The 23,011-nt window shown below is 48.5% G+C and overlaps 1 protein-coding gene across 1 annotated transcript in view; it reads left to right on the top strand.

Moving 5' to 3' along the window:
* Window positions 1–23,011, top strand: part of LOC144486247 (tau-tubulin kinase 1-like) — a 354,268-nt gene that overhangs the window by 74,909 nt on the left and 256,348 nt on the right. The gene's annotated exons all lie outside the window — the stretch shown is intronic.

Below are 23,011 nucleotides of genomic sequence, written 5' to 3'. Positions count from 1 at the left end.
CTAGGCCTATCTATAGCCCTCAATCCCATTAAATCCCATGTACTCATCCAGAAGTCTCTTAAAAGACCCCAACGAGTTTGCCTCCACCACCACCGACGTCAGCCGATTCCACTCACCCACCACCCTCTGAGTGAAAAACTTACCCCTGACATCTCCTCTGTACCTACCCCCCAGCACCTTAAACCTGTGTCCTCTCGTAGCAACCATTTCAGCCCTTGGAAATAGCCTCTGAGAGTCTACCCTATCCAGACCTCTCAACATCTTGTAAACCTCTATCAGGTCACCTCTCATCCTTCGTCTCTCCAGGGAGAAGAGACCAAGCTCCCTCAACCTATCCTCATAAGGCATGCCCCCCAATCCAGGCAACATCCTTGTAAATCTCCTCTGCACCCTTTCAATGGCTTCAACATCTTTCCTGTAATGAGGTGACCAGAACTGCGCGCAGTACTCCAAGTGGGGTCTAACCAGGGTCCTATAAAGCTGCAGCATTATCTCCCGACTCCTAAACTCAATCCCTCGATTAATGAAGGCTAGTACGCCGTACGCCTTCTTGACCGCATCCTCCACCTGCGAGGCCGATTTAAGAGTCCTATGGACCCGGACCCCAAGGTCCTTCTGATCCTCTACACTGCTAAGAATGGTACCCTTCATATTATACTGCTGCTTCATCCCATTGGATCTGCCAAAATGGATCACTACACACTTATCCGGGTTGAAGTCCATCTGCCACTTCTCCGCCCAGTCTTGCATTCTATCTATGTCTCGCTGCAACTTCTGACATCCCTCCAAACTATCCACAACACCACCTACCTTGGTGTCGTCAGCAAACTTACCAACCCATCCCTCCACTTCCTCATCCAGGTCATTTATGAAAATGACAAACAGCAAGGGTCCCAGAACAGATCCCTGGGGCACTCCACTGGTCACTGACCTCCATGCAGAGAAAGACCCCTCCACAGCCACTCTCTGCCTTCTGCAGGCAAGCCAGTTCTGGATCCAGAAGGCAACAGCCCCTTGGATCCCATGCCCTCTCACTTTCTCAAGAAGTCTTGCATGGGAGACCTTATCGAACGCCTTGCTGAAGTCCATATAGACCACATCCACCGCTCTTCCTTCGTCAATGTGTTTGGTCACATTTTCAAAGAACTCAACCAGGCTCGTAAGGCACGACCTGCCCTTGACAAAGCCGTGCTGACTACTTTTGATCATACTAAACTTCTCTAGATGATCATAAATCCTGTCTCTCAGGATCCTCTCCATCAACTTACCAACCACTGAGGTTAGACTCACCGGTCGGTAATTTCCGGGGCTGTCCCTGTTCCCTTTCTTGAATATAGGGACCACATCTGCAATCCTCCAATCCTCCGGAACCTCTCCCGTCTCCATCGACGATGCAAAGATCATCGCCAAAGGCTCCGCAATCTCCTCCCTCGCCTCCCACAGTAACCTGGGGTACATCCCATCCGGTCCTGGCGACTGACCAACCTTGATGCCATTCAATAGTTCCAACACATCCTCTTTCTTTATGTCCACATGCTCGATCCTTTCTGTCCACCGCAAACCAGCAGTACAACCACCCAGATCCCTTTCCACCGTGAATACCGAGGTAAAGTATTCATTAAGCACCTCCGCCATTTCTAATGGTTCCGCACAAACATTTCCCCCTTCACCTTTTAAGGGTCCTATGCCTTCACATCTCATCCTTTTACTCTTGACATATTTGTAGAAAGCCTTGGGATTCTCCTTAATCTTACCCGCCAAGGTCTTCTCATGACCCCTTCTCGCTCTCCTAATTTCCTTCTTAAGCTCCTTCCTACATCCCGTATACTCCTCTAAATCCTTAACACCTCCTAGCTCTCTGAACCTTCTGTACGCCTCTCTTTTCTTATTCACCAGGTTCATCACAACCTTCGTGCACCACGGTTCCCGTACCCTACCAACACCCCCCTGTCTCATCGGAACGTTGTCATGCAGAGCTCCAGACAAACATTCCTTGAAAATCCTCCACTTTCCTTCGGTACTTTTCCCCAAGAATGCCTCCTTCCAATTTACCCGTCTAATTTCCTCCCTGATGACACTGTATTTCCCTGTTCTGCGCTGTTCTGCGCTGTAATGTTCTATGTTCTATGTTTACTCCAGAGAAACACTTTTCTAGCCTGCCTGATCCTATCTCTTTCCAATGCTATCGTGAAGGAGATAGAATTATGATCGCTATCCCCAAGATGCTCACCCACCGAGAGATCCTCCACCTGTCCAGGTTCATTAGCCAGCACCAGATCAAGTACAGCCTCTCCTCTAGTAGGCTTATCCACATACTGTGTCAGGAAACTCTCCTGGACACACCTAACAAACTCCTCTCCATCCAAACCCCTAGCCCTAGGGATATTCCAATCTATGTTTGGGAAATTAAAATCTCCCATCACGACAACTCTGTTATTCCTACATCTCTCCAGGATCTGTTTCCCCATCTGCTCCTCAACATCTCTGTTACTATTGGGCGGCCTATAGAAAACACCCAGCAAAGTTACCGACCCCTTCCTGTTCCTAACCTCCACCCACAGAGACTCCGTAGTCAATCCCTCCACGGCGTCCACCTTCTCTACAGCCGTGACACTATCCCTGATCAACAGTGCCACTCCCCCCCCTCTCTTGCCTCCCTCCCTGTCCTTCCTGAAACATCTAAAACCCGGCACCTGAAGCACCCAGTCCTGTCCCTGAGACATCCAAGTCTCCGTAATGGCCACCACATCACAATTCGAAGCAGCAATCCACGCTCTAAGCTCATCCACTTTATTCACTACACTCCTGGCATTAAAATAGACACATCTCAGACCTTCAGCCTGAGCACTTCCCTTCTCCATCCCTCGTCTAACCTCCCTCTTACCCTGTCTACATTCCTTATCTATTTGCGAGCTAACCTCCTCGCTCTCAGTCCCCTCATTTCGATTCCCTCCCCCCAACCTTTCTAGTTTAAAGTCTCTCCAGTAGCCTTAGCCAACCTTCCCGCCAGGATATTGGTCCCCCTGGGATTCAAGTGCCACCCGTCTTTTTTAAACAGGTCACACCGGCCCTAAAGAGGTTCCAATGATCCAAGTACCCAAATCCTTGTCCCTTGCTCCAGTCCCTCAGCCACGCATTCATTCTCCACCGATTCCTGTTCTCACTCTCCCGCGGCACAGGCAGCAATCCCGAGATTACTACCTTTGCATTCCTCTTTCTCAGCTGTCTACCTAACTCCCTATATTCTCTTTTCATGACCCCTTCCCTCTTCCTACCTATGTCAGCAGTACCTATATGCATCACGACCTTCGGCTCCTCTCCCTCCCCCTTCAGGATTTCTGGGACTCGACCAGAGACATCCCGGACCCCTGCACCAGGGAGGCAAACCACCATCCGAGAGTCCCGTCTGTGTCCGCAAAAATGCCTATCTGACCCACTCACCGTAGAGTCCCCAATTAGCACTACCCTCCTTTCCTTACCCTTTTGCACTACTGGGCCAGGCTCAGCTCCAGAGACACTGCCACCGCTGCTTCCCCCAGGTGGGCTGTCCACCCCAGTAGTACTCAGACAGGAGTACTTATTATTAAGGGGCACATCCACCGGGGTGCTCACCATCAACCAAGCTTTCTCCTTCCTCACTGTTACCCAGTTACCCTCCTCCCGTGGTCCCGGTGTGACCACCTGCCGATAGCTCCTGTCAATGACCTCCTCACTATCCCTAACCCGGCGAAGGTCCTCGAGCTGCAATTCCAGTTCCCTAACATGGTCCCTTAGGAACCGCAGCTCAACACACCCAGCACAGATATGGTCGTCCGGGAGGCTAGGAGCCTCCAGGACCTCCCACATCCTACATTGGGAACAACATACTGGCCTCACACTCATAATTGCCCTTTTAAACACACAGGGAAAAAAAAGTGAATGAAAATTTTAAACTTACCTTTCCTCCTCCTGTTTTCTCCAAAGCCCTGCTCTCACTGGGTCTTTTTTTTAGGTTAGAGGAGGAGGGAGGGTGGGATACTCTACAAGTGTAGAGTATCGGGATTCCTCTCTGTTCCAATTTATTGGGAAAAAAAAAAAATCTCTCTCTCCCAGACCTCCCTGCGCGACCACTTCCGGGTTTAGATATTTAAAAAAAAACCCGCGAAAAAGTAAGTTAAAAAATAAAAGCGCTTACCCGCAGCACTCCTCTCGCGAATCTCTCCCTCTCTGCTGTACTTCCAAGAAGCAATGAGGTTGTTGGCCTTGCCTTGTCCTTTGCCAGCCTTGTCCTGGCCCCAAGCTCGTCCCCAGCCTCTACACTTGTAGACATAATTTTTTGATCCCCACCCCCCTGCCATATTAGTTTAAACCCACCCGAACTGCACTAGCAAAACTCCCAGCCAGGATATTCGTGCCCTTCCAATTTAGTTGTGACCCGTCCTCCTTGTACAGGTGCCATCCTCTCCTGAAAACTTCCCATTGATCTAGGAAAATGAAGCCCTCCCTCCTGGACCAGTCCTTTAGCCAAGCATTCAATTGTACTAACTCCCTATTCTTAGCCTCACTGGCACGAGGCATTGGGAGCAGCCCAGAGATGGCCACCCTGGAGGCCCTACTTTTTAGCCTATTTCCCAACTCCCTGAATTGCTCTCGTAGGATCTCTCTACTCTTCCTATCTACGTCATTTGCACCAATGTGTACAATGACATCAGTTTCTTTATCTTCCCCTTTTAATATGCCTCCTATCCGCTCGGAGACATCCAGTACCCCAGCACCAGGTAGGCAGACTACCATCCTGGAGTCCCGTTCGCACCCACAGAATCACCTGTCCGTGCCTCTAACCGACGCATCCCCCACCACTATTGCTCTCCTAATTCCTCTCTTTGCTTTCCGGGCCACAGAGCCTGACTCTGTGCCAGTGACCTGGTCACTGGGCGGCACGGTAGCACAGTGGTTAGCACTGCTGCTTCACAGCTCCAGGGACCTGGGTTCGATTCCTGGCTTGGGTCACTGTCTGTGTGGAGTTTGCACATTCTCCTCGTGTCTGTGTGGGTTTCCTCCGGGTGCTCCGGTTTCCTCCCACAGTCCAAAGATGTGCAGGTTAGGTTGATTGGCTATGCTAAAAATTGCCCCTGAGAGTCCTGAGATGCGTAGATTAGAGGGATTAGCGGGTAAATATGTAGGGATATGGGGGTAGGGCCTGGGTGGGATTGTGGTCGGTGCAGACTCGATGGGCCGAATGGCCTCTTTCTGCACTGTAGGGTTTCTATGATTTCTCTGATTTCACTGTGGCTTACCCCTGGAGAGTCATCCTCCTCCACGCTATCCAAAACAATATACATGTTTTGGAGGGGGACAACCACAGGTGACCCCTCCACTAATTGCTCACTCAGAGCCGAGCCCTTCCTACTATGAGAGACAACCATAGAACCATAGAAAATTACAGCTCAGAAACAGGCCTTTTGGCCCTTCTTGTCTGTGCCGAACCATTTTTTGCCTGACCTGCACTTGGACCATATCCCTCCACCCCCCTCTCATCCATGAACCCGTCCAAGTTTTTCTTAAATGTTAAAAGTGACCCCGCATTTACCACTTTATCCGGCAGCTCATTCCACACTCCCACCACTGTCTGCGTGAAGAAGCCCCCCCTAATATTCCCTTTAAACTTTTCTCCTTTCACCCTTAATCCATGCCCTCTGGTTTTTTTCTCCCCCAGCCTCAGCGGAAAAAGCCTGCTTGCATTCACTCTATCTATACCCATCAAAATCTTATACACCTCTATCAAATCTCCCCTCAATCTTCTACGCTCCAGGGAATAAAGTCCCAACCTATTCAATCTCTCTCAGTAACTTAGCTTCTTAAGACCCGGCAACATCCTTGTGAACCTTCTCTGCACTCTTTCAACCTTATTTACATCCTTCCTGTAACTAGGTGACCAAAACTGTCCACAATACTCCAAATTCGGCCTCACCAATGCCTTATATAACCTTACCATAACACTCCAACTTTTATACTCGATACTCCGATTTATAAAGGCCAATGTACCAAAGGCACTCTTTACGACCCTATCCACCTGTGACGTCACTTTTAGGGAATTCTGTACCTGTATTCCCAGATCCCTCTGTTCAACTGCACTCTTCAGAGTCCTACCATTTACCCTGTACGTTCTACTTTGGTTTGTCCTTCCAAAGTGCAATATCTCACACTTGTCTGCGTTAAATTCCATTTGCCATTTTTCAGCCCATTTTTCTAGTTGGTCCGAATCCCTCTGCAAGCTTTGAAAACCTTCCTCACTGTCCACTACACTTCCAATCTTTGTATCATCAGCAAACTTGCTGATCCAATTTACCACATTATCATCCAGATCATTGATATAGATGACAAACAACAATGGACCCAACACCGATCCCTGCGGCACACCACTAGTCACAGGCCTCCACTCAGAGAAGCAATCCTCCACGACCACTCTCTGGCTTCTTCCATTGAGCCAGTGTCTAATCCAATTTACTACCTCCCCATGTATACCTAGCGACTGAACCTTCCTAACTAACCTCCCATGAGGGACCTTATCAAAGGCCTTGCTGAAATCCAGGTAGACAACATCCACCGCCTTCCCTTCATCCACTTTCCTGGTAACCTCCTCGAAAAACTCTAATAGATTGGTCAAACATGACCTACCACGCACAAAGCCATGTTGACTCTCCCTAATACGTTCCTGTCTATCCAAATATTTGTAGATCCTAGCCCTTATCACACCTTCCAATAACTTGACCACCACCGACGTCAAACTTACTGGCCTATAGAACATAGAACAGTACAGCACAGAACAGGCCCTTCGGCCCACGATGTTGTGCCGAGCTTTATCTGAAACCAAGATCAAGCTATCCCACTCCCTATCATCCTGGTGTGCTCCATGTGCCTATCCAATAACCGCTTAAATGTTCCTAAAGTGTCTGACTCCACTATCACTGCAGGCAGTCTATTCCACACCCCAACCACTCTCTGCGTAAAGAACCTACCTCTGATATCCTTCCTATATCTCCCACCACGAACCCTATAGTTATGCCCCCTTGTAATAGCTCCATCCACTCGAGGAAATAGTCTTTGAACGTTCACTCTATCTATCCCCTTCATTATTTTATAAACCTCTATTAAGTCTCCCCTCAGCCTCCTCCGCTCCAGAGAGAACAGCCCTAGCTCCCTCAACCTTTCCTCATAAGACCTACCCTCCAAACCAGGCAGCATCCTGGTAAATCTCCTCTGCACACTTTCCAGCACTTCCACATCCTTCTTATAGTGAGGTGACCAGAACTGCACACAATATTCCAAATGTGGTCCCACCAAGGTCCTGTACAGTTGCAGCATAACCCCACGGTTCTTAAACTCCAACCCCCTATTAATAAAAGCTAACACACTATAGGCCTTCTTCACAGCTCTATCCACTTGGGTGGCAACCTTTAGAGATCTGTGGGTATGGACCCCAAGATCTCTCTGTTCCTCCACAGTCTTCAGAACCCTACCTTTGACCCTGTAATCCACATTTAAATTAGTCCTACCAAAATGAATCACCTCACATTTGTCAGGGTTAAACTCCATTTGCCATTTTTCAGCCCAGCTTTGCATCCTATCTATGTCTCTTTGCAGCCTACAACAGCCCTCCACCTCATCCACTACTCCACCAATCTTGGTGTCATCAGCAAATTTACTGATCCACCCTTCAGTCCCCTCCTCTAAGTCATGAATAAAAATCACAAAGAGCAGAGGACCAAGCACCGATCCCTGCGGCACTCCGCTAGCAACCTGCCTCCAGTCCGAAAATTTTCCATCGACCACCACCCTCTGTCTTCGGTCAGACAGCCAGTTACCTATCCAATCGGCCAACTTTCCCTCTATCCCACACCTCCTTACTTTCATCATAAGCCGACCATGGGGGACCTTATCAAACGCCTTACTAAAATCCATGTATATGACATCAACTGCCCTACCTTCATCAACACACTTAGTTACCTCCTCAAAAAATTCTATCAAATTTGTGAGGCACGACTTGCCCTTCACGAATCCGTGCTGACTATCCCGGATTAATCCACATCTTTCTAAATGGTCGTAAATCCCATCCCTAAGGACCTTTTCCATCAATTTACCAACCACCGAAGTCAGACTAACCGGTCTATAATTACCAGGGTCATTTCTATTCCCTTTCTTAAACAGAGGAACAACATTCGCCACTCTCCAGTCCTCTGGCACCATCCCCGTGGACAGCGAGGACCTAAAGATCAAAGCCAAAGGCTCTGCAATCTCATCCCTTGCCTCCCAAAGAATCCTAGGATATATTTCATCAGGCCCAGGGGACTTATCGACCTTCAGTTTATTCAAAACTGCCAGGACATCCTCCCTCCGAACATCTATTTCCTCCAGCCTATTAGCCTGTAACACCTTCTCTTCCTCAAAAACATGGCCCCTCTCCTTGGTGAACACTGAAGGAAAGTATTCATTCACCACCTCTCCTATCTCTACTGACTCCATGCACAAATTCCCACTACTGTCCTTGACCGACCCTAACTTCGCCCTGGTCATTCTTTTATTCCTCGCATAAGAGTAAAAAGCCTTGGGGTTTTCCTTGATCCGACCCGCCAAGGACTTCTCATGTCCCCTCCTAGCTCTCCTCAGCCCCTTTTTCAGCTCGTTCCTTGCTAACTTGTAACCCTCAATCGAGCCATCTGAACCTTGTTTCCTCATCCCTATATAAACTTCCCTCTTTCTTTTCACAAGACATTCCACCTCTTTCGTGAACCATGGTTCCCTCACTCGGCCATTTCCTCCCTGCCTGACGGACATACCTATCAAGGACACCCAGTATTTGGTCCTTGAAAAAGTTCCACTTTTCATTCGTGCCTTTCCCTGACAGTTTCTGTTCCCAACTTATGCCCCCTAATTCTTGCCTAATCGTATCATAATTACCTCTCCCCCAATTGTAAACCTTGCCCTGCCGTACGGCCCTATCCCTCTCCATTGCAATAACAAAAGACACCGAATTGTGGTCACTATCTCCAAAGTGCTCTCCCACAACCAAATCTAACACTTGGCCCGGTTCATTTCCCAGTACCAAATCCAATGTGGCCTCACCTCTTGTCGGCCTATCCACATATTGTGTCAGGAACCCCTCCTGCACACTGCACAAAAACTGCCCCATCCGAACTATTTGACCTACAAAGGTTCCAATCAATATTTGGAAAGTTAAAGTCCCCCATGACAACTACCCTGTGACCTAATTTCCCGGATTTCTTTTGGAACCTTTTTTAAACAACGGAACAACATGAGCCACCCTCCAATCATCCGGCACCTCCCCCGTGAATACTGACATTTTAAATATGTCTGCCAGGGCCCCTGCAAGTTCAACACTAGCTTCCCTCAAGGTGCGTGGGTATACTCTGTCCGGTCCTGGGGATTTATCCACTCTGATTTGTCTCAAGACAGCGAGCACCTCCTCCCCTTTAATCTGTAAAGGTTCCATGACCTCCCTACCTGTTTGCCCTATTTCCGTAGACTCCATGCCCGTTTCCTCAGTAAATACGGATGCAAAAAAAAACATTTAGTATCTCCCCCATCTCTTTTGGTTCCATACACAGTCTACCACTCTGGTCTTCAAGAGGACCAATTTTATCCCTCGCTATCCTTTTGCTCCTAACATACCTATAGAAGCTCTTTGGATTTTCCTTCTGTCTGCCAAAGCAACCTCATGTCTTCTTTTAGCCCTCCTGATTCCCCTCTTAAGTAGCTTCTTGCACTTTTTATACTCCTCGAGCATCTGATCTGTTCCTTGCTGCCTGTACATTTCATACAACTCTCTCTTCCTCTTAATCAGTGTTACAATCTCCCTCGAGAACCAAGGTTCCTTATTCCTATTTACTTTGCCTTTAATCCTGACAGGAACATACAAACTCTGCACTCTCAAAATTTCTCCTTTGAAGGCCTCCCACTTTCCATTTACATCCTTACCAGAGAACAGCCTGTGCCAATCCACACTTAGAATAGAAAAAGAATAAAAACCCTACAGTACAGAAAGAGGCCATTCGTCCCATCGAGTCTGAGGAGGAACTTCTTCTCCCAGAGGGTGGTGAATCTCTGGAATTCTCTGCCCACTGAGGTGGTGGAGGCTACCTCGCTGAATATGTTTAAAGCGCGGATGGATGGATTCCTGAGCGGTAAGGGAATTAAGGGTTATGGGGATCAGGCGGGTAAGTGGTACTGATCCACGTCAGATCAGCCATGATCTTATTGAATGGCGGGGCAGGCTCGAGGGGCTAGATGGCCTACTCCTGCTCCTATTTCTTATGTTCTTATGTCTGCACCGACCACAATCCCACCCAGGCCCTACCCCCATATCCCTACATATTTACCCGCTAATCCCTCTAACCTACACATCTCAGGACACTAAGGGGCAATTTTTTAGCATGGCCAATCAACCTAAAACGCACATCTTTGGACTGTGGGAGGAAACTGGAGCACCCGGAGGAAACCCACGCAGACACGAGGAGAACGTGCAAACTCCACACAGACAGTGACCCAAGCCCCAGGGAATCGAACCCAGGTCCCCGGAGCTGTGAAGCAGCAGTGCTAACCACTGTGCTACCGTGCCGCCCAGATCCCTTCTCATTTCATCAAATTTGGCCTTTTTCCTGTTCAGAACTTCAACCCGAGGACCGGATTTATCCTTATCCATGATCAGGTTGAAACTAATGGCATTATGATCACTGGATCCAAAGTGTTCCCTGACACTTGCATCCATCACCTGCCCTAACTCATTTCCCAATAGGAGATCCAATATCGCATCCTCTCTAGTTGGCACCTCTATATACTGATGTAGAAAATTCTCCTGAACACATTTTACAAACTCTGCCCTGTCTAAACCTTTAACAGTATGCGAGTCCCAATCTATATGTGGAAAATTAAAATCCCCTACTATCACAACTTTGTGTTTCTTGCAGTTGTCAGCTATCTCTCCGCTGATTTGCTCCTCCAATTCTCGCTGACTATTGGGTGGTCTATAATACAAGCCCATTCATGTGGTCATACCTTTCCTGTTTCTCAGCTCCACCCCTAGGGCCTCTGTAGACAAGCTCCCTAATCTATCCTGCCTGAGTACCGCTGTAACATTTTCCCTGACCAACAATGCCACTGGGATACTCTCTCGTACGTTACCCTTCTGACCTTCACTCCTCCTAACTGTGACCCCCATGTCTTCCTCCCGAGGCCCCGGTGTAACTACTTGCCGAGAACTCATGTTAATTATTCTCTCATTCTCCCTGACTAGACCAAGGTCAGCAATCTGCAGCTCCAGTTCCGTGACGCGGTCCCTCAGGAGCTGCAGTTCCACGCACCTGGCGCAAATGTGGTCCTCCGGGAGGCTAGGTGTTTCCAGGAACTCCTACATCCCACACCGGAAGCACCAAACTGGCCTATCACTCATAGTTACCCTTTTCCTTTATAGGTTTGGATAAAAATAACTTACCCTGCTTCGCCCTTTCCGCCAAAGCCCTTACAGTTCACACTCTGCTTCCCCACTCACTGCCCACTCCTGACGCTGCCCGCTGTACACTGCGGCCTCCCTTTTATACTTCGCGCGTTTAAATAAAAAAACTACTAAAATGTCCGCCCACGTGACGCCGCGCCCGGTCTACTTCCGGTTTAAACGTAAACTTTTAAATCACTACAACCCTGCGAAAAAACAAACAATTAAAGTCACTCCCTTCCCCTTTTTACTGCATCCACCAAACACTCCTCTCTCTCTCGCTCCGGATGATCAATGAAATGGGACTGGGCGCTCCTTTCAAATTCTGTCTCATCCAAGCCCCTAGCAGTAAGTGAGTCCCAGTCAATATAGGGAAAGTTAAAATCACCCACCACAGCAGCCCTGTTGTTTTTGCATCTTTCCAAAATCTGTCTGCACCTCTGTTCCTCTATCTCCCGCTGGCTGTTGGGAGGCCTGTAATAAACCCCCAACATTGTGACTGCACCCTTCCTGTTCCTGAGCTCCATCCATATTGCCTCGCTGCCTGAACCCTCCGAGGTGTCCTCCCTCAGGATAGCTGTGATATTCTCCTTGACCAGTAATGTAACTGCCCCACCCCTTTAACATCCCCCTCTATCCTGCCTGAAACATCTGTATCCTGGAATGTTAAGCTGCCAATCCTGTCCCTCTTTCCCTCCAAAATAGGTATATTGTTTTGGATTCTGTGGAAGGGGATGACCCTCCAGGGGTAAGCCACGAGGACCAGATCGCCTGCACGGAGACAGGCTCAGGGGTCCGGAAGGGAAGGAAGGGGTTTAGGAGAGTGGTGGGGGACGCAATGGTTAGAGGCACAGACAGGCGGTTCTGTGGGAGTGAACGAGAATCCAGGATGGTAGTCTGCCTCCCTGGTGCCGGGGTACTGGATGTCACCAAGAGGGTAGGAAGCATATTAAAAAAGGAAGGTAGTCAAACAGACGTAATTATACACATTGGTGAAAATGATGTAGGTAGGAAGAGCAGGGGGGTCATACGAGAGAAATTCAGGGAGATGGGTGCTAGGCTAAAAAGTAAGACCTCCAGGGTAGCAATCTCTGGACTGCTCCCGGTGTCTAGTGCAAGTGAGGCTCGGAACAGGGAGATTCTACAGTTGAACGCGTGGCTAAAGGACTGGTGCAAGAGGGAGGGTTTTAAATTCATAGATAACTGGGAAGTCTTCAAGTCAGGATGGCAACTGTACAGAAAGGATGGGTTACACCTTAACTGGAAGGGAGCAAATATCCTGGCTGGGAGTTTTGCTAGTGTGTTTCGGCAGGATTTAAACTAGTGTGGCAGGGGGGTGGGGAACAAAACAGTAGGTCAGTAAGTACTGAGGCTGGGGTTGAGCTGGGGTAAGCACAGTAAGAAGTCTCACAACACCAGGTTAAAGTCCAACAGGTTTATTTGGTAGCAAATACCATAAGCTTTCGGAGCAATGCTCCTTCGTCAGATGGAGTGGTCTCTGTTCTCAAACAGGGCACAGACACAGAAATCAAATTACAGACATACTGATTAGAATGCAAATCTCTACAGCCAGCCAGGTCTTAAATGCACAGACAATGTGGGTGGAGGGAGCATTCAACACAGGTTAAAGAGATGTGTATTGTCTCCAGACAGTACAGCTTGTGAAATTGTGCAAGTCCAGGAGTCAAGCTGTGGGGGTTACTGATAATGTGACATAAATCCAACATCCCAGTTTAGACCGTCCTCATGTGTGCGGAACTTGGCTATCAGTTTCTGCTCAGTGACTCTGCGCTGTCGTGTGTCGTGAAGGCCGCCTTGGAGAACGCTTACCTGAAGATCCAAGGCTGAATGCCCGTGACTGCTGAAGTGCTCCCCCACAGGAAGAGAACAGTCTTTCCTGGTGATTGTCGAGCGGTGTTCATTCATCCGTTGTCGTAGCGTCTGCATGGTTTCCCCAATGTACCATGCCTCGGGACATCCTTTCTTGCAGCGTATCAGGTAGACAACGTTGGCCGAGTTGCAAGAGTAGGTACCATGTACCTGGTAGTTGGTGTTCTCACGTGAGATGATGGCATATGTGTCGATGATCCGGCACGTCTTGCAGAGGTTGCTGTGGCAGGGTTGTGTGGTGTCGTGGTCACTGTTCTCCTGAAGGCTGGGTAGTTTGCTGCGGACAATGGTCTGTTTGAAGTTGTGCGGTTATTTGAAGGCAAGAAGTGGGGGTGTGGGGATGGCCTTGGCGAGATGTTCGTCTTCATCAATGACATGTTGAAGGCTCCGGAGGAGATGCCGTAGCTTCTCCGCTCCGGGGAAGTACTGGACGACGAAGGGTACTCTGTCCACTGTGTCCCGTGTTTGTCTTCTGAGGAGGTCGGTGCGATTTTTCGCTGTGGCGCGTTGGAACTGTTGATCAATGAGTCTAGCGCCATATCCTGTTCTTATGAGGGCATCTTTCAGCGTCTGGAGGTGTCTGTTGCGATCCTCCAGACGCTGAAAGATGCCCTCATAAGAACAGGATATGGCGCTCGACTCATCGATCAACAGTTCCGACGCGTCACAGCGAAAAACCGCACCGACCTCCTCAGAAGACAAACACGGGACACGGTGGACAGAGTACCCTTCGTTGTCCAGTACTTCCCCGGAGCGGAGAAGCTACGGCATCTCCTCCGGAGCCTTCAACATGTCATTGGTGAAGACGAACATCTCGCCAAGGCCATCCCCACACCCCCACTTCTTGCCTTCAAACAACCGCGCAACCTCAAACAGACCATTGTCCGCAGCAAACTACCCAGCCTTCAGGAGAACAGTGACCACGACACCACACAACCCTGCCACAGCAACCTCTGCAAGACGTGCCGGATCATCAACACGGATGCCATCATCTCACGTGAGAACACCAATTACCAGGTACATGGCACCTACTCTTGCAACTCGGCCAACGTTGTCTACCTGATACGCTGCAAGAAAGGATGTCCCGAGGCATGGTACATTGGGGAAACCATGCAGACGCTACGACAACGGATGAATGAACACCGCTCGACAATCACCAGGCAAGACTGTTCTCTTCCTGTGGGGGAGCACTTCAGCAGTCACGGGCATTCAGCCTTGGATCTTCAGGTAAGCGTTCTCCAAGGCGGCCTTCACGACACACGACAGCGCAGAGTCACTGAGCAGAAACTGATAGCCAAGTTCCGCACACATGAGGACGGTCTAAACCGGGATGTTGGATTTATGTCACATTATCAGTAACCCCCACAGCTTGACTCCTGGACTTGCACAATTTCACAAGCTGTACTGTCTGGAGACAATACACATCTCTTTAACCTGTGTTGAATGCTCCCTCCACCCACATTGTCTGTGCATTTAAGACCTGGCTGGCTGTAGAGATTTGCATTCTAATCAGTATGTCTGTAATTTGATTTCTGTGTCTGTGCCCTGTTTGAGAACAGAGACCACTCCATCTGACGAAGGAGCATTGCTCCGAAAGCTTATGGTATTTGCTACCAAATAAACCTGTTGGACTTTAACCTGGTGTTGTGAGACTTCTTACTGTGCTTACCCCAGTCCAACGCCGGCATCTCCACACGTTGAGCTGGGGGCCAGGGCAAGGCTAGCTAAGAAGAGGAGCACTCTGGAGGAGGTTGACCTGAGTGGGCCTGGAGGTCTGGAGTGCATCTGCTTCAATGCAAGGAGCGTAACGGGTAAAACAGACGAACTTTGGGCCTTAATGCTTACGCGGAATTTGGATGTGGTTGCGGTGACGGAGACATGGTTAAAAGGACAGGACTGGCAGCTGAATATTCCGGGGTATAAGTGTTTTAGGCGAGACAGAGGAGGGGCTAAAAAAGGTGGGGGAGTAGCAGTATTAGTTAAGGAGCATATTACCGTGGTGCAGAGGGTAGACAACTTAGAGGGGTCATGTACTGAGTCGCTGTGGGTGGAACTCAGAAACAGGAAGGGTGCAGTCACTATGCTGGGGGTGTACTACAGACATTCTCCTCGTGTCTGCGTGGGTTTCCTCCGGGTGCTCCGGTTTCCTCCCACAGTCCAAAGATGTGCGGGTTAGGTTGATTGGCCAGGTTAAAAATTGCCCCTTAGAATCCTGAGATGCGCAGGTTAGAGGGTTTAGCGGGTAAATACGTGAGGGTCGGGCCTGGGTGGGATTGTGGTCGGTGCAGACTCGATGGGCCGAATGGCCTCCTTCTGCACTGTAGGGATTCTATGATTCTATGCGACCACCCAACAGCCCACGGGAAGTGGAGGAAAGGGTATGTCAGGAGATTCTGGATAGGTGCAGAAAAAATAGGGTTGTTATAGTGGGGGACTTTAATTTCCCTGGTATAGACTGGAAAGTGCTTAGGGCTGGGGGTCTGGACGGGGAGGAATTTGTAAAATGCGTACTGGAAGGTTCTTTGGAACAGTATGTAGATAGCCCAACTAGAGAGGGGGCTATACTGGACCTCGTTCTGGGAAATGAGCCCGGTCAGGTCATCAAAGTTTCGGTAGGGGAACATGTGGCAAATAGTGACCACAACTCTGTTGACTTTAGGATAGTAATGGACAAGGACGAGTGCTGTCCTACGGGCAGGGTGCTAAATTGGGGGAAGGCTAACTATAGCCGGATTAGGCAGGAATTGGTGGATGTTGATTGGGAGAGGATGTTCGAGGGTAAGTCCACGTCTGGCATGTGGGAGTCTTTTAAGGAACAATTGATAAGGCTGCAGGATAGGCATGTGCCTGTAAAAATGAAAGATAGGAAAGGTAGGATTCGAGAGCCGTGGATAACCAGGGAAATTGAGGATCTGTTTAAAATGAAAAGAGAGGCGTACGTTACGTCCAGGCAACTGAAAACAGATGGAGCTCTGGAGGAATACAGAGAGAGTAGGAAAGAACTCAAACGGGGAGTTAGAAGGGCAAAAAGAGGTCACGAGATGTTCTTGGCAGACAGGATTAAGGAGAATCCTAAGGCATTTTATTCATATGTTAGGAACAAAAGAGTTGTCAGAGAAAAAGTCGGACCTCTCAGGGACAAAGGAGGGGAATTATGCTCAGAACCCAAGGGAATGGGGGAGATCCTAAATGAATACTTTGCATCGGTATTCACAAAGGAGAGGGACTTGTTGACTGGGAGTGACTCGGAGGGAGATGTTGACCCGTTAGAGAAAATCTCCATTACAAGGGAGGAAGTGTTAGGTTTTTTAGGGAACATTAAAACTGACAAAGCCCCAGGGCCTGATGGCATCTAGACTGCCCAGGGAGACGAGAGATGTAATTGCTGGGCCTCTGATGGAAATCGTTGTCGCTTCTTTGGACACGGGTGAGGTCCCTGAGGATTGGAGGATAGCGAATGTGGTCCCGTTGTTTAGAGTATAGAACATAGAACATTACAGCGCAGTACAGGCCCTTCGGCCCTCGATGTTGCGCCGACCAGTGGTACCAATCTAAAGCCCCTCTAATCTACACTATTCCAATATCATCCATATGTTTATCCAATAACCACTTGAACGCTATCAACGCTGACGAGTCCATCACTGCTGCAGGCAGGGCATTCCACGCCCTTACTATTCTCCGAGTGAAGACCCTACCTCTAACATCTGTCCTATATCTCTCTCCCCTCAATTTAAAGCTATGTCCCCTCGTGCTAGCCAACACCATCCGCGGAAAAACGCTCTCACTATCCACCCTATCTAATCCTCTGATCATCTTGTATGCCTCTATTAAGTCACCTCTTAACCTTCTTCTCTCTAACGAAAACAACCTCAAGCCCCTCAGCCTTTCCTCATATGATTTTCCCACCATACCAGGCAACATCCTGGTAAATCTCCTCTGCACTCTTTCCAACACTTCCACATCTTTCCTATAATACGGCGACCAGAACTGTACGCAATACTCCAAATGCGGCCGCACCAGAGTTTTGTACAGTTGCAGCATGACCTCCTGGCTCCGAAACTCAATCCCTCTACCAGTAAAAGCTAACACACCGTACGCCTTCTTAACAACCCTATCAACCTGGGTGCCAACTTTCAGGGATCTATGCACATGGACACCCAGATCCCTCTGTTCATCCACACTACCAAGTATCTTACCATTAGCCCAGTACTCTGTATTCCTGTTACTCCTTCCAAAGTGAATCACCTCACACTTTTCTGCATTAAACTCCATTTGCCACCTCTCAGCCCAGCTCTGCAGCTTATCTATGTCCCACTGTAACCTGCCACTTCCCTCCGCACTGTCTACAACTCCACCGACTTTAGTGTCATCCGCAAATTTACCAATCCATCCTTCCACGCCCTCATCCAAGTCATTAATAAATATGACAAACAGCAGTGGCCCCAAAACAGATCCTTGCGGTACACCACTAGTAACTGAACTCCAGGATGAATATTTCCCATCAACCACCATCCTTTGTTTTCTTACAGCTAGCCAATTCCTGATCCAAACCACTAAATCACCCTCAATCCCATGTGTCCGTATTTTCTGCAAAAGCTTACCATGGGGAACCTTATCAAACGCTTTGCTGAAATCCATATACACCACATCAACCGTTTTACCCTCATCCACCTCTTTGGTCACCTTCTCAAAGAACTCAATAAGGTTTGTGAGGCACGACCTACCCTTCACAAAACCGTGCTGACTATCCCTAATCAAATTATTCCTTTCTAGGTGATTATAAATCCTATCTCTTATAATCCTTTCCAATACTTTGCCCACAACAGAAGTAAGGCTCACCGGTCTATAATTACCAGGGTTGTCCCTACTCCCCTTATTGAACAAGGGGACAACATTTGCTATCCTCCAGTCTTCTGGCACTGTTCCTGTAGACAATGACGACACAAAGATCAAAGCCAAAGTCTCTGCAATCTCATCTCTAGCCCCTCAGAAAATCCTAGGATAAATCCCATCCGGCCCTGGGGACTTATCTATTTTTACCCTTTCCAGAATTGCTAACATCTCCTCCTTATGAACATCAATCCCATCCAGTCCAACAGCCTGCATCTCAGTACTCCCTTCGACAACACTGTCCCTCTCCAGTGTGAATACCGACGAAAAATATTCATTTAGTGCCTCTCCTATCTCTTCAGACTCCACGCACAACTTCCCACTCCTGTCCTTGACTGGCCCTAATCTTACCCTAGTCATTCTTTTACTCCTGACATACCTATAGAAAGCTTTAGGGTTTTCCTTGATCCTACCTGCCAAAGACTTCTCATGTCTCCTCCTGGCTCTTAACTCTTTCTTTAGGTCCTTCCTGGCTAACTTGTAACTCTCAAGCGCCCTAACTGAGCCTTCACGTCTCATCTTAACATAAGTCTCCTTCTTCCTCTTCACCAGAGATTCAACCTCCTTAGTAAACCACAGTTCCCTCACACGACTGCTTCCTCCCTGCCTGACAGGTACATATTTATCAAGGACGCGTAGTAGCTGTTCCTTGAACAAGTTCCACATTACAATTGTGCCCATCCCCTGCAGTTTCCTTCCCCAACCTATGCCAGCTAAATCTCGCCTAATCGCATCATAATTTCCTTTCCCCCAGCTATAACTCTTGCCCTTTGGTATATACCTATCCTTTTCCATTGCTAAAGTAAACGTAATCGAATTGTGGTCACTGTCACCAAAGTGCTCACCTACCTCCAAATCTAACACCTGGCCTGGTTCATTACCCAGTACCAAATCCAATGTGGCCTCGCCTCTTGTTGGTCTACCTACATACTGCATCAGGAAGCCTTCCTGCACACACTGGACAAAAACCGACCCCTCTAAAGTACTCGAACTATAGCTTTTCCAGTCAATATTTGTAAATTAAAGTCCCCCAGTAAAGCTACCCTGTTTCTTGCGCTCCTATCCAGAATCATCTTTGCAATCTTTTCCTCTACATCTCTGGAACTTTTCGGAGGTCTATAAAAAACTCCCAACAGGGTGACCTCTCCTTTCCTGTTTCTAACCTCAGCCCAAACTACCTCAGTAGACGAGTCCTCATCAAATGTCCTTTCTGCCACCGTAATACTGTCCTTGACTAACAATGCCACACCTCCCCCTCTTTTACCACCTTCCCTGCACTTACTGAAACATCTAAACCCCGGAACCTGCAACAACCATTCCTGTCCCTGCTCTATCCATGTCTCCGAGATGGCCACAACATCGAAATCCCAGGTACCAACCCATGCTGCAAGCTCACCCACCTTATTCCGGATGCTCCTGGCGTTGAAGTATACACACTTCAAACCGCCTTCCTGCCTGCCAGTACACTCCTGCGACTCTGAAACCTCATCCATGACCTCACTACTCTCAACCTCCTGTACACCGGAGCTAGAATTCAGGTACCCACCCCCCTGCTGAATTAGTTTAAACCCTCCCGAAGAGCATTAGCAAATTTCCCCCCCAAGATATTGGTACCCCTCTGGTTCAAGTGCAGACCATCCTGTTTGTAGAAGTCCCACCTACCCCAGAAAGAGCCCCAATTGTCCAGGTATCTGAATCCCTCCCTCCTGCACCATCCCTGTAACCACGTGTTCAACTGCTCTCTCTCTCTCTTCCTCTCCTCACCATCACGTGGCACGGTTTAAGAAGGGTAGCAGGGATAACCCGGGAAATTATATGCCGGTGAGCTTGATGTCCGTGGTAGGGAAGTTGTTGGAGAGGATTCTTAGAGACAGGATGTATGCGCATTTAGAACGGAACAATCTCATTAGTGACAGACAGCATGGTTTTGTAAGAGGGAGGTCGTGCCTTACAAATTTGGAGGAGTTTTTTGAGGAAGTGACAAAAACGGTTGACGAAGGAAGGGCTGTGAATGTCGTCTCTATGGATTTCAGTAAGGCATTTGACAAAGTCCCTCATGGCAGGTTGGTTAAGAAGGTTAAGGCTCATGGGATACAAGGAGAAGTGGCTAGATGGGTGGAGAACTGGCTTGGCCATAGGAGTCAGAGGGTAGCGGTCGAAGGGTCTTTTTCCGGCTGGAGGTCTGTGACCAGTGGTGTTCCGCAGGGCTCTGTACTGGGACCTCTGCTAGTTGTGATATATATAAATGATTTGGAAGAAGGTGTAACTGGTGTAATCAGCAAGTTTGCGGATGACACGAAGATGGCTGGACTTGCGGATAGCGATGAACATTGTCGGGCAATACAGCAGGATATAGATAGGCTGGAAAATTGGGCGGAGAGGTGGCAGATGGAATTTAATCCAGATAAAAGAGTAGTGATGCATTTTGGAAGAAATAATGTAGGGAGGAGTTAAACAATAAATGGCAGAGTCATCAGGAGTATAGAAACACAGAGGGACCTAGGTGTGCAAGTCCACAAATCCTTGAAGGTGGCAACACAGGTGGAGAAGGTGGTGAAGAAGGCATATGGTATGCTTGCCTTTATAGGACGGGGTATAGAGTATAAAATCTGGAGTCTGATGATGCAGCTGTATAGAATGCTGGTTAGGCCACATATGGAGTGCTGCGTCCAGTTCTGGTCGCTGCACTACCAGAAGGACGTGGAGGCTTTGGAGAGAGTGCAGAGAAGGTTTACCAGGATGTTGCCTGGTATGGAGGGTCTTAGCTTTGAGGAGAGATTGTGTGAACTGGGGTTGTTCTCCCTGGAAAGACAGAGAATGAGGGGAGATCTAATAGAGGTGTACAAGATTATGAAGGGGATATATAGGGTGAACGGTGGGAAGCTTTTTCCCAGATCAGAAGTGATGATCACGAGGGGTCACGGGCTCAAGGTGAGAGGGGCGAAGTATAACTCAGGTATTAGAGGGATGTTTTTTACACAGAGGGTGGTGGGGGCCTGGAATGCGCTGCCAAGTAGGGTGGTGGAGGCAGACACGCTGACACCGTTTAAGACTTACCTGGATAGTCACATGAGCAGCCTGGGAATGGAGGGATACAAACGATTGATCTAGTTGGACCAAGGAGCGGCACAGGCTTGGAGGGCCGAAGGGCCTGTTTCCTGTGCTGTACTGTCCTTTGTTTTTTCAACCAAGTCTCTGTAATAGCAACAACATCATAGTTCCAAGTACTAATCCAAGCTCTAACTTCACCTGTCATACCTGTTCCACTCCTCACGTTGAAACAAATGCACTTCAGTCCTCCAGTCCCACTGTGTCCAACAAGTACTCCCTGCCTGCTTTTCCTCTTAATCTCACTGCCCTTAGTCTGTAGCTCTCCCTCAGTTATTTCTCTTGCTGACCTATTGCTCTGGTTCCCACCGGCCCCCCCACCATACTAGTTTAAACCCTCCCGAGTGACTCTAGCAAAACTACTTGCCAGGATATTGGTGCCCCTCCAGTTTAGGTATAACCCATCCTCCTTGTACAGGTCCCACCTGTCCCGGAAGACATCCCAATAATCCAGATATCTGAAACCCATCCTTCTACACCAGCTTTTTAGCCATGTTTAGTTGCACTATCTCATTCCTAGCCCTACTGGCACATGGCAGAGGAAGTAACCCTGAGGTGATCTCTCCTGAGAATCCTGAGATTCTCCCTCTCTTGCCCTCGAGTGTCCCTCGCAGGTCTGCCTGTCCGCTCCTCCCGGAGATGAGGACCTCTCTCCCCTCAGCACCGAATTCCCATTCCGCTTCAAATTCCCGATACCCTCACTCTGGCTGAACTCTCTTACCGGCTCATTGTCTTATGGTCTAATGATTTAATTGGAGCTCTACACCTGACTGCTGACGGCATGGACACAAGTGCCGCTAACTCTGCTCCCAGATTTCCTGCAGTATCAACTTTCTAAAGCTGCTGCTCATCATAAACCAAAGTAGATGCAACACTGAGCAGTCAGGGTTGAGTGGACATGTTCACAGCCTGTTGTGAGAAAGTCATTCTCTCCTGATATCTGAACACTGTTTTAGTTACTTGCAGGAATGGCCATTTGGAACATTGTCTTTTCCCTGCACCATCTGCTAAATCTTAATCTGATTCGCTCAACACCAAACCTGCAATGTACAGTTTGTGCTCAAACAGTCTCCCTTCAATACTCATAATTGACACTGGGGACCATCTTCTGCACGGTCTCCAAAGGTCCCCCTCATGGTTACGGACACAGTATTCCAAGTGAGACCTGACCACAGTCTTGGACCAGGACAGATAAAGCTTGGCTAAATCAGTTCTTGTATGAATAGACCTGACCTTGCTTCTAGTTAATAAGTCACAGAATTACTTGTGTAGGCTGCAAAAAGAGACATTGATAGGATGCAAATTTGGGCCGAAAAATAGCAGATGGAGTTTGACCCTGATAAGTGCGAGGTGATTCATTTTGGTAGGACAAATTTGAATGCGGATTACAGGGTCAAAGGTAGGGTTCTGAGGAATGTGGAGGAACAGAGAGATCTTGGGGTCCATATCCACAGATCTCTGAAGGTTGCCACTCAAGTGGATAGAGCTGTGAAGAAGGCCTATGGTGTGTTAGCTTTTATTAACAGGGGGTTGGAGTTTAAGAGCCGTGGGGTTATGCTGCAACTGTACAGGACCTTGGTGAGACCACATTTGGAATATTGTGTGCAGTTCTGGTCACCTCACTATAAGAAGGAT

Source organism: Mustelus asterias, unplaced genomic scaffold (assembly GCF_964213995.1).
Source record: "Mustelus asterias unplaced genomic scaffold, sMusAst1.hap1.1 HAP1_SCAFFOLD_307, whole genome shotgun sequence".
Lineage (NCBI taxonomy): Eukaryota > Metazoa > Chordata > Chondrichthyes > Carcharhiniformes > Triakidae > Mustelus > Mustelus asterias.
The sequence above is the reverse complement of the archived record's forward strand: the minus strand, read 5'-3'. Positions and strand labels throughout refer to the sequence as shown.